A 13355-nucleotide genomic window follows, 5' to 3' on the forward strand; every position below is an offset into this window, starting at 1 on the left:
GAGAGTGGGGGGGGGGTGGAGAGTGGGGGGGGGTGGAGAGTGGGGGGGAGTGGAGAGTGGGGGGGAGTGGAGAGTGGCGGGGGGGTGGAGAGTGGGGGGGAGTGGAGAGTGGCGGGGGGAGTGGAGAGTGGGGGGGGTGGAGAGTGGGGGGGTGGAGAGTGGCGGGGGGGTGGAGAGTGGGGGGGGTGGAGAGTGGCGGGGGGGTGGAGAGTGGGGGGGAGTGGAGAGTGGGGGGGAGTGGAGAGTGGGGGGTGGTGGAGAGTGGGGGGGGAGTGGAGAGTGGCGGGGGGGTGGAGACTGGGGGGGGTGGAGAGTGGGGGGGAGTGGAGAGTGGGGGGGAGTGGAGAGTGGGTGGGGGGGGGAGAGTGGCGGGGGGGTGGAGAGTGGCGGGGGGGTGGAGAGTGGGGGGGGTGGAGAGTGGGGGGGGTGGAGAGTGGGGGGGGTGGAGAGTGGGTGGGGTGGAGAGTGGGGGGGAGTGGAGAGTGGGTGGGGGGTGGAGAGTGGGGGGAGTGGAGAGTTGGGGGGAGTGGAGAGTGGAGGGGGAGTGGAGAGTGGGGGGGGTGGAGAGTGGGGGGGGTGGAGAGTGGGGGGGGTGGAGAGTGGGGGGGAGTGGAGAGTGGGTGGGGGGTGGAGAGTGGGGGGAAGTGGAGAGTGGCGGGGGGGTGGAGAGTGGCGGGGGGGTGGAGAGTGGCGGGGGGGTGGAGAGTGGGGGGGCGGTGGAGAGTGGCGGGGGGGTGGAGAGTGGGGGGGGAGTGGAGAGTGGGGGGGGAGTGGAGAGTGGCGGGGGGGTGGAGAGTGGGGGGGGGTGGAGAGTGGGTGGGGGGTGGAGAGTGGCGGGGGGGTGGAGAGTGGGGGGGAGTGGAGAGTGGCGGGGGGGTGGAGAGTGGGGGGGGTGGAGAGTGGGGGGAGGGTGGAGAGTGGGGGGGAGTGGAGAGTGGGGGGGAGTGGAGAGTGGGGGGGAGTGGAGAGTGGGGGGGAGTGGAGAGTGGGGGGGAGTGGAGAGTGGGGGGGGTGGAGAGTGGGGGGGTGGAGGGGGAGTGGAGAGTGGGGGGGAGTGGAGAGTGGGTGGGGGGTGGAGAGTGGGGGGGAGTGGAGAGTGGGGGGGTGGAGAGTGGGTGGGGGGTGGAGAGTGGGGGGGAGTGGAGAGTGGGGGGGGTGGAGAGTGGGGGGGGGTGGAGAGTGGGGGGGGTGGAGAGTGGGGGGGGTGGAGAGTGGGTGGGGAGTGGAGAGTGGGGGGGAGTGGAGAGTTGGGGGGGGGGATGGAGAGTGGAGGGGGGTGGACGGGGGGGGGTGGAGAGTGGGGGGGAGTGGAGAGTGGGGGGGGATGGAGAGTGGAGGGGGGTGGACGGGGGGGGGGGGTGGAGAGTGGGGGGGAGTGGAGAGTGGGTGGGGGGTGGAGAGTGGGGGGGGATGGAGAGTGGAGGGGGTGGAGAGTGGCGGGGAGTGGAGAGTGGGTGGGGGGTGGAGAGTGGGGGGGGATGGAGAGTGGAGGGGGTGGAGAGTGGCGGGGAGTGGAGAGTGGGTGGGGGGTGGAGAGTGGGGGGGGTGGAGAGTGGGTGGGGGGTGGGAGAGTGGGGGGGATGGAGAGTGGAGGGGGTGGAGAGTGGGGGGGGGTGGAGAGTGGGGGGGGTGGAGAGTGGGTGGGGTGGAGAGTGGGGGGGAGTGGAAGTGGGGGGGGGTGGAGAGTGGGGGGGAGTGGAGAGTGGGGGGGGTGGAGAGTGGGGGGGGTGGAGAGTGGGGGGGAGTGGAGAGTGGGGGGGGGTGGAGAGTGGGGGGGGTGGAGAGTGGGTGGGGGGTGGAGAGTGGGTGGGGGGTGGAGAGTGGGGGGGGGTGGAGAGTGGAGGGGGTGGAGAGTGGAGGGGGTGGAGAGTGGGGGGGAGTGGAGAGTGGGGAGGGTGGAGAGTGGGGGGGTGGAGAGTGGGGGGGGTGGAGAGTGGGGGGGTGGAGAGTGGGGGGGGGTGGACGGTGGGGGGGGGGGTGGAGAGTGGGGGGGGATGGAGAGTGGAGGGGGTGGAGAGTGGCGGGGGGGGGGTGGAGAGTGGGGGGGAGTGGAGAGTGGGGGGGAGTGGAGAGTGGCGGGGGGTGGTGAGTGGGTGGGGGGTGGAGAGTGGGGGGGATGGAGAGTGGAGGGGGTGGAGAGTGGGGGGGAGTGGAGAGTGGGGAGGGTGGAGAGTGGGGGAGGGTGGAGAGTGGGGGGGTGGAGAGTGGGAGGGGTGGAGAGTGGGGGGGTGGAGAGTGGGGGGGTGGAGAGTGGGGGGGGGTGGACGGTGGGGGGGGGGGGTGGAGAGTGGAGGGGGTGGAGAGTGGCGGGGGGGTGGAGAGTGGGGGGAGTGGAGAGTGGGTGGGGGGTGGAGAGTGGGGGGGGGTGGAGAGTGGGGGGGGGTGGAGAGTGGGGGGGAGTGGAGAGTGGGGGGGGGTGGAGAGTGGGGGGGAGTGGAGAGTGGGTGGGGGGTGGAGAGTGGGGGGGGATGGAGAGTGGAGGGGGAGTGGAGAGTGGGTGGGGGGTGGAGAGTGGGGGGGAGTGGAGAGTGGGTGGGGGGTGGAGAGTGGGGGGGGGTGGAGAGTGGGGGGGAGTGGAGAGTGGGGGGGGGTGGACAGTGGGGGGGGATGGAGAGTGGAGGGGGAGTGGAGAGTGGGTGGGGGGTGGAGAGTGGGGGGGAGTGGAGAGTGGGTGGGGGGATGGAGAGTGGAGGGGGTGGAGAGTGGGGGGGGATGGAGAGTGGAGGGGGTGGAGAGTGGGGGGGGATGGAGAGTGGAGGGGGTGGAGAGTGGGGGGGGATGGAGAGTGGAGGGGGTGGAGAGTGGGGGGGAGTGGAGAGTGGGTGGGGGGTGGAGAGTGGGGGGGGGGTGGAGAGTGGGGGGGGATGGAGAGTGGAGGGGGAGTGGAGAGTGGGTGGGGGGTGGAGACTGGGGGGGAGTGGAGAGTGGGTGGGGGGTGGAGAGTGGGGGGGGGTGGAGAGTGGGGGGGAGTGGAGAGTGGGGGGGGGTGGAGAGTGGGGGGGGGTGGAGAGTGGGGGGGGATGGAGAGTGGGGGGGGATGGAGAGTGGAGGGGGAGTGGAGAGTGGGTGGGGGGTGGAGAGTGGGGGGGAGTGGAGAGTGGGCGGGGGGATGGAGAGTGGAGGGGGTGGAGAGTGGGGGGGGATGGAGAGTGGAGGGGGTGGAGAGTGGGGGGGGATGGAGAGTGGAGGGGGTGGAGAGTGGGGGGGGATGGAGAGTGGAGGGGGTGGAGAGTGGGGGGGAGTGGAGAGTGGGGGGGAGTGGAGAGTGGCGGGGGGTGGAGAGTGGGGGGGAGTGGAGAGTGGCGGGGGAGTGGAGAGTGGGGGGGGTGGAGAGTGGGGGGGGTGGAGAGTGGCGGGGGGGTGGAGAGTGGGGGGGGTGGAGAGTGGCGGGGGGGTGGAGAGTGGGGGGGGTGGAGAGTGGCGGGGGGGTGGAGAGTGGGGGGGAGTGGAGAGTGGGGGGGAGTGGAGAGTGGGGGGGGTGGAGAGTGGGGGGGGAGTGGAAAGTGGCGGGGGGGTGGAGACTGGGGGGGGTGGAGAGTGGGGGGGAGTGGAGAGTGGGGGGGAGTGGAGAGTGGGTGGGGGGTGGAGAGTGGCGGGGGGGTGGAGAGTGGCGGGGGGGTGGAGAGTGGCGGGGGGGTGGAGAGTGGCGGGGGGGTGGAGAGTGGGGGGGGTGGAGAGTGGGTGGGGTGGAGAGTGGGGGGGGTGGAGAGTGGGTGGGGTGGAGAGTGGGTGGGGTGGAGAGTGGGGGGGAGTGGAGAGTGGGTGGGGGGTGGAGAGTGGGGGGAGTGGAGAGTGGAGGGGGAGTGGAGAGTGGGGGGGGTGGAGAGTGGGGGGGGTGGAGAGTGGGGGGGAGTGGAGAGTGGGTGGGGGGTGGAGAGTGGGGGGAAGTGGAGAGTGGCGGGGGGGTGGAGAGTGGCGGGGGGGTGGAGAGTGGCGGGGGGTGGAGAGTGGCGGGGGGGTGGAGAGTGGGGGGCGGTGGAGAGTGGCGGGGGGGTGGAGAGTGGGGGGGGTGGAGAGTGGCGGGGGGGTGGAGAGTGGGGGGGAGTGGAGAGTGGCGGGGGAGTGGAGAGTGGCGGGGGGGTGGAGAGTGGGGGGGGGTGGAGAGTGGGTGGGGGGTGGAGAGTGGCGGGGGGGTGGAGAGTGGGGGGGAGTGGAGAGTGGCGGGGGGGTGGAGAGTGGGGGGGGTGGAGAGTGGGGGGAGGGTGGAGAGTGGGGGGGAGTGGAGAGTGGGGGGGAGTGGAGAGTGGGGGGGAGTGGAGAGTGGGGGGGAGTGGAGAGTGGGGGGGGTGGAGAGTGGGGGGGTGGAGAGTGGAGGGGGAGTGGAGAGTGGGGGGGAGTGGAGAGTGGGTGGGGGGTGGAGAGTGGGGGGGAGTGGAGAGTGGGGGGGTGGAGAGTGGGTGGGGGGTGGAGAGTGGGGGGGAGTGGAGAGTGGGGGGGGTGGAGAGTGGGGGGGGGTGGAGAGTGGGGGGGGGTGGAGAGTGGGGGGGGTGGAGAGTGGGTGGGGAGTGGAGAGTGGGGGGGAGTGGAGAGTTGGGGGGGGGATGGAGAGTGGAGGGGGGTGGACGGGGGGGGGGTGGAGAGTGGGGGGGAGTGGAGAGTGGGGGGGGATGGAGAGTGGAGGGGGGTGGACGGGGGGGGGTGGAGAGTGGGGGGGAGTGGAGAGTGGGTGGGGGGTGGAGAGTGGGGGGGGATGGAGAGTGGAGGGGGTGGAGAGTGGCGGGGAGTGGAGAGTGGGTGGGGGGTGGAGAGTGGGGGGGGATGGAGAGTGGAGGGGGTGGAGAGTGGCGGGGAGTGGAGAGTGGGTGGGGGGTGGAGAGTGGGGGGGGTGGAGAGTGGGTGGGGGGTGGAGAGTGGGGGGGATGGAGAGTGGAGGGGGTGGAGAGTGGGGGGGGGTGGAGAGTGGGGGGGGTGGAGAGTGGGTGGGGTGGAGAGTGGGGGGGAGTGGAGAGTGGGGGGGGGTGGAGAGTGGGGGGGGTGGAGAGTGGGGGGGGTGGAGAGTGGGGGGGGGTGGAGAGTGGGGGGGGTGGAGAGTGGGGGGGGTGGAGAGTGGAGGGGGTGGAGAGTGGGGGGGGGTGGAGAGTGGAGGGGGTGGAGAGTGGGGGGGAGTGGAGAGTGGGGAGGGTGGAGAGTGGAGGGGTGGAGAGTGGGGGGGTGGAGAGTGGGGGGGGGTGGACGGTGGGGGGGGGGGTGGAGAGTGGGGGGGGATGGAGAGTGGAGGGGGTGGAGAGTGGCGGGGGGGTGGAGAGTGGGGGGGAGTGGAGAGTGGGGGGGAGTGGAGAGTGGCGGGGGGTGGTGAGTGGGTGGGGGGTGGAGAGTGGGGGGGGATGGAGAGTGGAGGGGGTGGAGAGTGGGGGGGGAGTGGAGAGTGGGGAGGGTGGAGAGTGGGGAGGGTGGAGAGTGGGGGGGGTGGAGAGTGGGGGGGGTGGAGAGTGGGGGGGGTGGAGAGTGGGGGGGGGTGGACGGTGGGGGGGGTGGGTGGAGAGTGGCGGGGGGGTGGAGAGTGGGGGGGAGTGGAGAGTGGGTGGGGGGTGGAGAGTGGGGGGGGGTGGAGAGTGGGGGGGGGTGGAGAGTGGGGGGGAGTGGAGAGTGGGGGGGGGTGGAGAGTGGGGGGGAGTGGAGAGTGGGTGGGGGGTGGAGAGTGGGGGGGGATGGAGAGTGGAGGGGAGTGGAGAGTGGGTGGGGGGTGGAGAGTGGGGGGTGGAGAGTGGGGGGGGATGGAGAGTGGAGGGGGAGTGGAGAGTGGGTGGGGGGTGGAGAGTGGGGGGGGGTGGAGAGTGGGGGGGAGTGGAGAGTGGGGGGGGGTGGAGAGTGGGGGGGGATGGAGAGTGGAGGGGGAGTGGAGAGTGGGTGGGGGGTGGAGAGTGGGGGGAGTGGAGAGTGGGTGGGGGGATGGAGAGTGGAGGGGGTGGAGAGTGGGGGGGGATGGAGAGTGGAGGGGGTGGAGAGTGGGGGGGGATGGAGAGTGGAGGGGGTGGAGAGTGGGGGGGAGTGGAGAGTGGGTGGGGATGGAGAGTGGAGGGGGTGGAGAGTGGGGGGGGATGGAGAGTGGAGGGGGTGGAGAGTGGGGGGGAGTGGAGAGTGGGTGGGGGGTGGAGAGTGGGGGGGGGTGGACGGGGGGGGGGTGGAGAGTGGGGGGGAGTGGAGAGTGGGGGGGGGTGGAGAGTCGGGGGGGATGGAGAGTGGAGGGGGTGGAGAGTGGGGGGGAGTGGAGAGTGGGTGGGGGGTGGAGAGTGGGGGGGGATGGAGAGTGGAGGGGGGTGGAGAGTGGGTGGGGGGTGGAGAGTGGGGGGGAGTGGAGAGTGGGGGGGGGTGGAGAGTGGGGGGGGATGGAGAGTGGAGGGGGTGGAGAGTGGGGGGGGATGGAGAGTGGAGGGGGTGGAGAGTGGGGGGGAGTGGAGAGTGGGTGGGGATGGGAGGTGGAGGGGGTGGAGAGTGGGGGGGGATGGAGAGTGGAGGGGGTGGAGAGTGGGGGGGAGTGGAGAGTGGGTGGGGGGTGGAGAGTGGGGGGGGGTGGACGGGGGGGGGGGTGGAGAGTGGGGGGGAGTGGAGAGTGGGGGGGGGTGGAGAGTCGGGGGGGATGGAGAGTGGAGGGGGTGGAGAGTGGGGGGGAGTGGAGAGTGGGTGGGGGGTGGAGAGTGGGGGGGGATGGAGAGTGGAGGGGGGTGGAGAGTGGGTGGGGGGTGGAGAGTGGGGGGGAGTGGAGAGTGGGGGGGGGTGGAGAGTCGGGGGGGGATGGAGAGTGGAGGGGGAGTGGAGAGTGGGTGGGGGGTGGAGAGTGGGGGGGGATGGAGAGTGGAGGGGGTGGAGAGTGGCGGGGTGCTGCCTCTCTGTGGCAGGCAGAATAGGCATGGGGAGAGATCACAGGGAAACAGAGTGATGGTCTGCTTCTGTTGTGTTTTAGGTGGTTGTGGGGGGGTGGGGAGAGGTGGTTGTTGAGGGGGTGTGTGTTAGGAGGAGGGGGCTGCTAGGTTGGGGGTTAATGTGTTTCCAGGAGCTGGGATGGATGTCCAAGCGGTGTGTGTGTTGGAGAGTGGTTGTGTTGGGGGGGTTCCCTGGCTGGGGGGAGCTTTTGTGTCTGTTACTGAGTCAGATTCTGTTTTTTCAGGGAGGGCTTTGGGGGGGAGGTTTTGTTTGTGGGTGGGCTACTGAGGGGGCAGTGGGAGGGCTACTGAGGGGGCAGTGGGAGGGCTACTGAGGGGGCAGTGGGAGGGCTACTGAGGGGGCAGTGGGAGGGCTACTGAGGGGGCAGTGGGAGGGCTACTGAGGGGGCAGTGGGAGGGCTACTGAGGGGGCAGTGGGTGGGCTACTGAGGGGGCAGTGGGAGGGCTACTGAGGGGGCAGTGGGAGGGCTACTGAGGGGGCAGTGGGAGGGCTACTGAGGGGGCAGTGGGAGGGCTACTGAGGGGGCAGTGGGAGGGCTACTGAGGGGGCAGTGGGAGGGCTACTGAGGGGGCAGTGGGTGGGCTACTGAGGGGGCAGTGGGAGGGCTACTGAGGGGGCAGTGGGAGGGCTACTGAGGGGGCAGTGGGAGGGCTACTGAGGGGGCAGTGGGAGGGCTACTGAGGGGGCAGTGGGAGGGCTACTGAGGGGGCAGTGGGTGGGCTACTGAGGGGGCAGTGGGAGGGTTACTGAGGGGGTAGTGGGGGGGCTACTGAGGGGGTTGTGGACCATTGGAGGTGTGGAGGGGGGGCAAGAGTGGGAGAAAAGGCCCAGGGGGTTTCCTGATGGGGATGTTGTGGGTGGGTTGTTTATTGAAGGGTTTGTTGCCCTCCCCTGTGTCTGTCTGTTAGGGTGGGTGGGTGTCGGGGCTCTCAGAGCTGGTGGAATGGGGTGACTTTGTGGGTGTGTTATGTTGTGGTGTGGATTTGGCTGGTACGTATCGGGTTGGTGTCGGGACACTAGTTGGTGCAGTAAGTTGGTGTAGGGATACTCCCGTTTATTTAGAAGGTTTATGGGTTTGGTATGAGGATGGGTCTTTTGCTGGTATTGCAAAAATTACTCCATCAGCAATGAATTTGTTTATTTGTTAATTAAAGAGTGTCCCCAGTGAGCTTCTATTAACAATGTAATGAAGTTACTGTGGAAGGGTAAACTGAGGAAGAATTTAGCATGGCCAATCCACCTTTGTTAGCGGTAATGAGTCAGTCTGTAACCAGGTTTCTCCCATTGTTCCTGACACTCAAGTACTGAAAGATTGACAGTTTCCCCCAGAGCTGCCTGTGGATTCCACCCGGTCACCATGTGGTCGCAGTGTCATCCATGCAGAGTTACACATTTCAATTTCAGTTTTTAAGAGTTTACACATCTTCGCATGGATTACATCATCCATTCCAATAGATTCCCATAACTGTCCAATTGTCCCTTCTAATGAAGGTGAAACGATAGCGATCCCTGGGTCGGACACAATGTCTGAGGATCGTGTGTGTTTTATTTAAAAACTATCTCACTCTGTGTGAGAGAGAGAGAGAGAGCGAGAGAGACAGACAGAGAGAGAGAGAGAGACAGAGAGAGAAAGGCATAGAGAGAGACAGAGAGAGAGTGAGAGAGAGAGACAGCGAGAGAGAGACAGACAGACAGAGAGAGAGGGAGAGAGAGACAGAGACAGAGAGAGAGAGAGACAGACAGAGAGAGAGGAGAGAGAGAGAGAGAGAGACAGAGACAGAGAGAGAGAGAGACAGAGAGAGACAGCACAAAGAACAAGACAGCGACATCAAACTACTGCGCACCACATAGAGAATTAATTTAATGTGGAACTCTAGGGATTGGAGATGAGAAGATAATGAAGTGACGGTGAGACAGCTTTGCTCCTTAAGCTACAACATCACATCTCTCAGCAGAAACTGTCAAAGTCATTTTGTCTCTCTGATACAGAAAGTTCCAGCAACCACAGTCCCAATATCAACACCCTGTAACACTGCCCTTCCAGCAAGAGTCATCAGTCTCCAAAATTAACCCATCGACACTGTCCCCATCAAACACATTAAGAAATCTTACAACACCAGGTTCAAGCCCAACGGGTGGATTTGGTAACACGAGCTTTCGGACTCCCCCTCTTTCTTCACGTGACTACCAAATTAACCTGTTGGACATTAACCTGAAGTTGTAAGACTTCTTATTGTGTTTACCCCAGTCCAATGCCAGCATCTCCACATCACGACTACCATCAGCACCAAAAAACACTCCCAGGACAGGTACAGCACGGGGTTAGATACAGAGTAAAGCTCCCTCTACACTGTCCCATCAAACACTCCCAGGACAGGTACAGCACGGGGTTAGATACAGAGTAAAGCTCCCTCTACACTGTCCCCCATCAAACACTCCCAGGACAGGTACAGCACGGGGTTAGATACAGAGTAAAGCTCCCTCTACACTGTCCCCCATCAAACACTCCCAGGACAGGTACAGCACGGGGTTAGATACAGAGTAAAGCTCCCTCTACACTGTCCCCCATCAAACACTCCCAGGACAGGTACAGCATGGGGTTAGATACAGAGTAAAGCTCCCTCTACACTGTCCCCCATCAAACACTCCCAGGACAGGTACAGCACGGGGTTAGATACAGAGTAAAGCTCCCTCTACACTGTCCCCATCAAACACTCCCAGGACAGGTACAGCACATGGTTAGATACAGAGTAAAGCTCCCTCTACACTGTCCCCCCATCAAACACTCCCAGGACAGGTACAGCACGGGGTTAGATACAGAGTAAAGCTCCCTCTACACTGTCCCCATCAAACACTCCCAGGACAGGTACAGCACGGGTTAGATACAGAGTAAAGCTCCCTCTACACTGTCCCCATCAAACACTCCCAGGACAGGGACAGCACAGGGTTAAATACAGAGTAAAGCTCCCTCTACACTGTCCCATCAAACACTCCCAGGACAGGGACAGCACAGGGTTAAATACAGAGTAAATCTCCCTCTACACTGTCCCCATCAAACACTCCCAGGACAGGGACAGCACAGGGTTAAATACAGAGTAAAGCTCCCTCTACACTGTCCCCATCAAACACTCCCAGGACAGGTACAGCACGGGGTTAGATACAGAGTAAAGCTCCCTCTACACTGTCCCCCATCAAACACTCCCAGGACAGGTACAGCACGGGGTTAGATACAGAGTAAAGCTCCCTCTACACTGTCCCCCATCAAACACTCCCAGGACAGGTACAGCACGGGGTTAGATACAGAGTAAAGCTCCTCTACACTGTCCCCCCATCAAACACTCCCAGGACATGTACAGCATGGGGTTAGATACAGAGTAAAGCTCCCTCTACACTGTCCCCATCAAACACTCCCAGGACAGGTACAGCACGGGGTTAGATACAGAGTAAATCTCCCTCTACACTGTCCCCATCAAACACTCCCAGGACAGGGACAGCACGGGGTTAGATACAGAGTAAAGCTCCCTCTACACTGTCCCCCATCAAACACTCCCAGGACAGGTACAGCACGGGGTTAGGTACAGAGTAAATCTCCCTCTACACTGTCCCCATCAAACACTCCCAGGACAGGGACCGCACGGGGTTAGATACAGAGTAAAGCTCCCTCTACACTGTCCCCCCATCAAACACTCCCAGGACAGGTACAGCACGGGGTTAGATACAGAGTAAACCTCCCTCTACACTGTCTCCCATCAAACACTCCCAGGACAGGTACAGCACAGGGTTAACAGAGTAAAGCTTCCTCTACACTGTCCCCCCATCAAACACTCCCAGGACAGGTACAGCACGGGGTTAGATACAGAGTAAAGCTCCCTCTACACTGTCCCCATCAAACACTCCCAGGACAGGTACAGCACGGGGTTAGATACAGAGTAAAGCTCCCTCTACACTGTCCCCCCATCAAACACTCCCAGGACAGGTACAGCACGGGGTTAGATACAGAGTAAAGCTTCCTCTACACTGTCCCCATCAAACACTCCCAGGACAGGTACAGCATGGGGTTAGATACAGAGTAAAGCTCCCTCTACACTGTCCCCATCAAACACTCCCAGGACAGGTACAACACGGGGTTAGATACAGAGTAAAGCTCCCTTTACACTGTCCCCCATCAAACACTCCCAGGACAGGTACAGCACGGGGTTAGATACAGAGTAAAGCTCCCTCTACACTGTCCCCATCAAACACTCCCAGGACAGGTTTGGACAACATTCCCAGTTGGAGCCTCAGTTTCCCATCTAGTTGAGAATTTCCCAGAAAGCAGCTGACTGGGATTTCCCAGTGAGATATTCGGGAGGAGGGATCTGATTTTGTGAGTCTGTGTGTCTCTGTTTCTGTCTCTCCCTGACTCTCTTTCTTTCTGTCTCCCCCTCCCTTTTCTCTCTCTCCCCCCTCTCTATCTTCCCCTCTTTCACTCTCTCCCTCCCTCCATTCCTCTCTCTCTCCCTGTCTCTTCCTCCCTGCCCCTCCTTGCCTCTCACATTTCCATTAAACTTTCCCCCTTTTATGTCCCTGTGTAGTTGACATTTCTACTCTGGGGAAAAGCTTCTGACTATCCACTCTGTCCGTGCCTCTCATAATCTTGTAGATTTCTATCAGGTCTCCCCTCAACCTCCATCACTCCAGTGAGAACAAACCAAGTTTCCCCAACCTCTCCTCATAGCTAATGCCCTCCACACCAGGCAACATCCTGGTAAATCTTTTCTGTCCCCTCTCCAAAGCCTCCAGATCCTTCTGGTAGTGTGGCGACCAGAACTGTACACAATACTCCACGTGCAGACTAACTAATGTTCTATCCAGCTGCTACATGACTTGTCAGTTATTATACTCTAAGCACTGACCAATAAAGGCCTTCCTGGCCACCTTATCCATATGTACTCCGAGATCCCTCCGTATGTTCATGATGTTAGAATTTTATAAGTTTCTATCAGACCCCCTCTCACTCTAAACTCCAGTGAATATAATCCTAACCCACTCAGTCTCTCCTCATATGACAGACCTGCCATCCCAGGAATCAGCCTGGAAAACCTTCACTGTGCTCCCTCTATAGCAAGGACATCCTTCCTCAGATAAGGAGACTAAAACTGTACACAATACTCCAGGTGTGGCCTCACCAACACCCTGTACAATTGCAGTAAAACATCCCTATCCCTATACTCAAATCCACTCGCTATGAAGACTAACATACCATTTCCCTTCTTTACTGCCTGCTGTTCCTGCGCGCTTACTTTCAGCAACTGCTCGAGGACTCCAAGGTCTCACTGAGTATCCGCCTCTCTCAATTTACACCCATTCCAGTAATAACCTGCCTTCCTATTATTGCTATCAAAGTGGATAACCTCATATTTATCCACATTATTCTGCATCTCCCATGCAGATTCCCACACACTCAGCCTGTCCAAATCACACTGAACCATCTCTGCATCCTCCTCACAGCTCACCCTCCCATCCAACTTCGTATCAGCTGTAAATTTGGAGATAATACATTCTGTTCCCTCTTCCTAATCATTAATATATAATGTGAACAGTTGTGGTTCCAGCTCAGATCCCAGCGGAATCCATACTCGTCACTGGCTGCCAATCAGAAAAAGACCCTTTTATACCAACTCTTTACTTCCTATCTGCTAACCAGCTTTCTATCCATCTCAAACATTACCTGTAATCCCATGTGCTTTAATTTTATATCGTAATCTGTTATCTCCAATTGCAATGGGATCTTAATCAACTGGGCCAGTGGGCTGACAAATGGCAGGTGGAGTTTAATTTAGATAAATGTGAGGTGATGCATTTTGGTAGATCGAACCAGGGCAGGACTTACTCAGTTAATGGTAGGGCGTTGGGGAGAGTTACAGAACAAAGAGATCTAGGGGTACATGTTCATAGCTCCTTGAAAGTGGAGTCACAGGTGGACAGAGTGGTGAAGAAGGCATTCGGCATGCTTGGTTTCATTGGTCAGAACATTGAATACAGGAGTTGGGATGTCTTGTTGAAGTTGTACAAGACATTGGTAAGGCTACACTTGGAATACTGTGTACAGTTCTGGTCACCCTATTATAGAAAGGATATTATTAAACTAGAAAGAGTGCAGAAAAGATTTACTAGGATGCTACCGGGACTTGATGGATTGAGTTATAAGGAGAGGCTGGATAGACTGGGACTTTTTTCTCTGGAGCGTAAAAGGCTGAGGGGTGATCTTATAGAGGTCTATAAAATAATGAGGGGCACAGATCAGCGAGATAGTCAATATCTTTTCCCAAAGGTAGGAGAGTCTAAAACTAGAGGGTATAGGTTTAAGGTGAGAGGGGAGAGATACAACAGGGTCCAGAGGGGCAATTTTTTCACACAGAGGGTGGTGAGTGTCTGGAACAAGCTGCGGTAGCACAGTGGTTGGCACTGCTGCTTCACAGCTCCAGGGACCC

Source organism: Carcharhinus amblyrhynchos, chromosome 7, assembly GCF_965287045.1.
Source record: "Carcharhinus amblyrhynchos chromosome 7, sCarAmb.v2.hapA, whole genome shotgun sequence".
In the NCBI taxonomy this organism is placed as follows: Eukaryota; Metazoa; Chordata; class Chondrichthyes; order Carcharhiniformes; family Carcharhinidae; genus Carcharhinus; species Carcharhinus amblyrhynchos.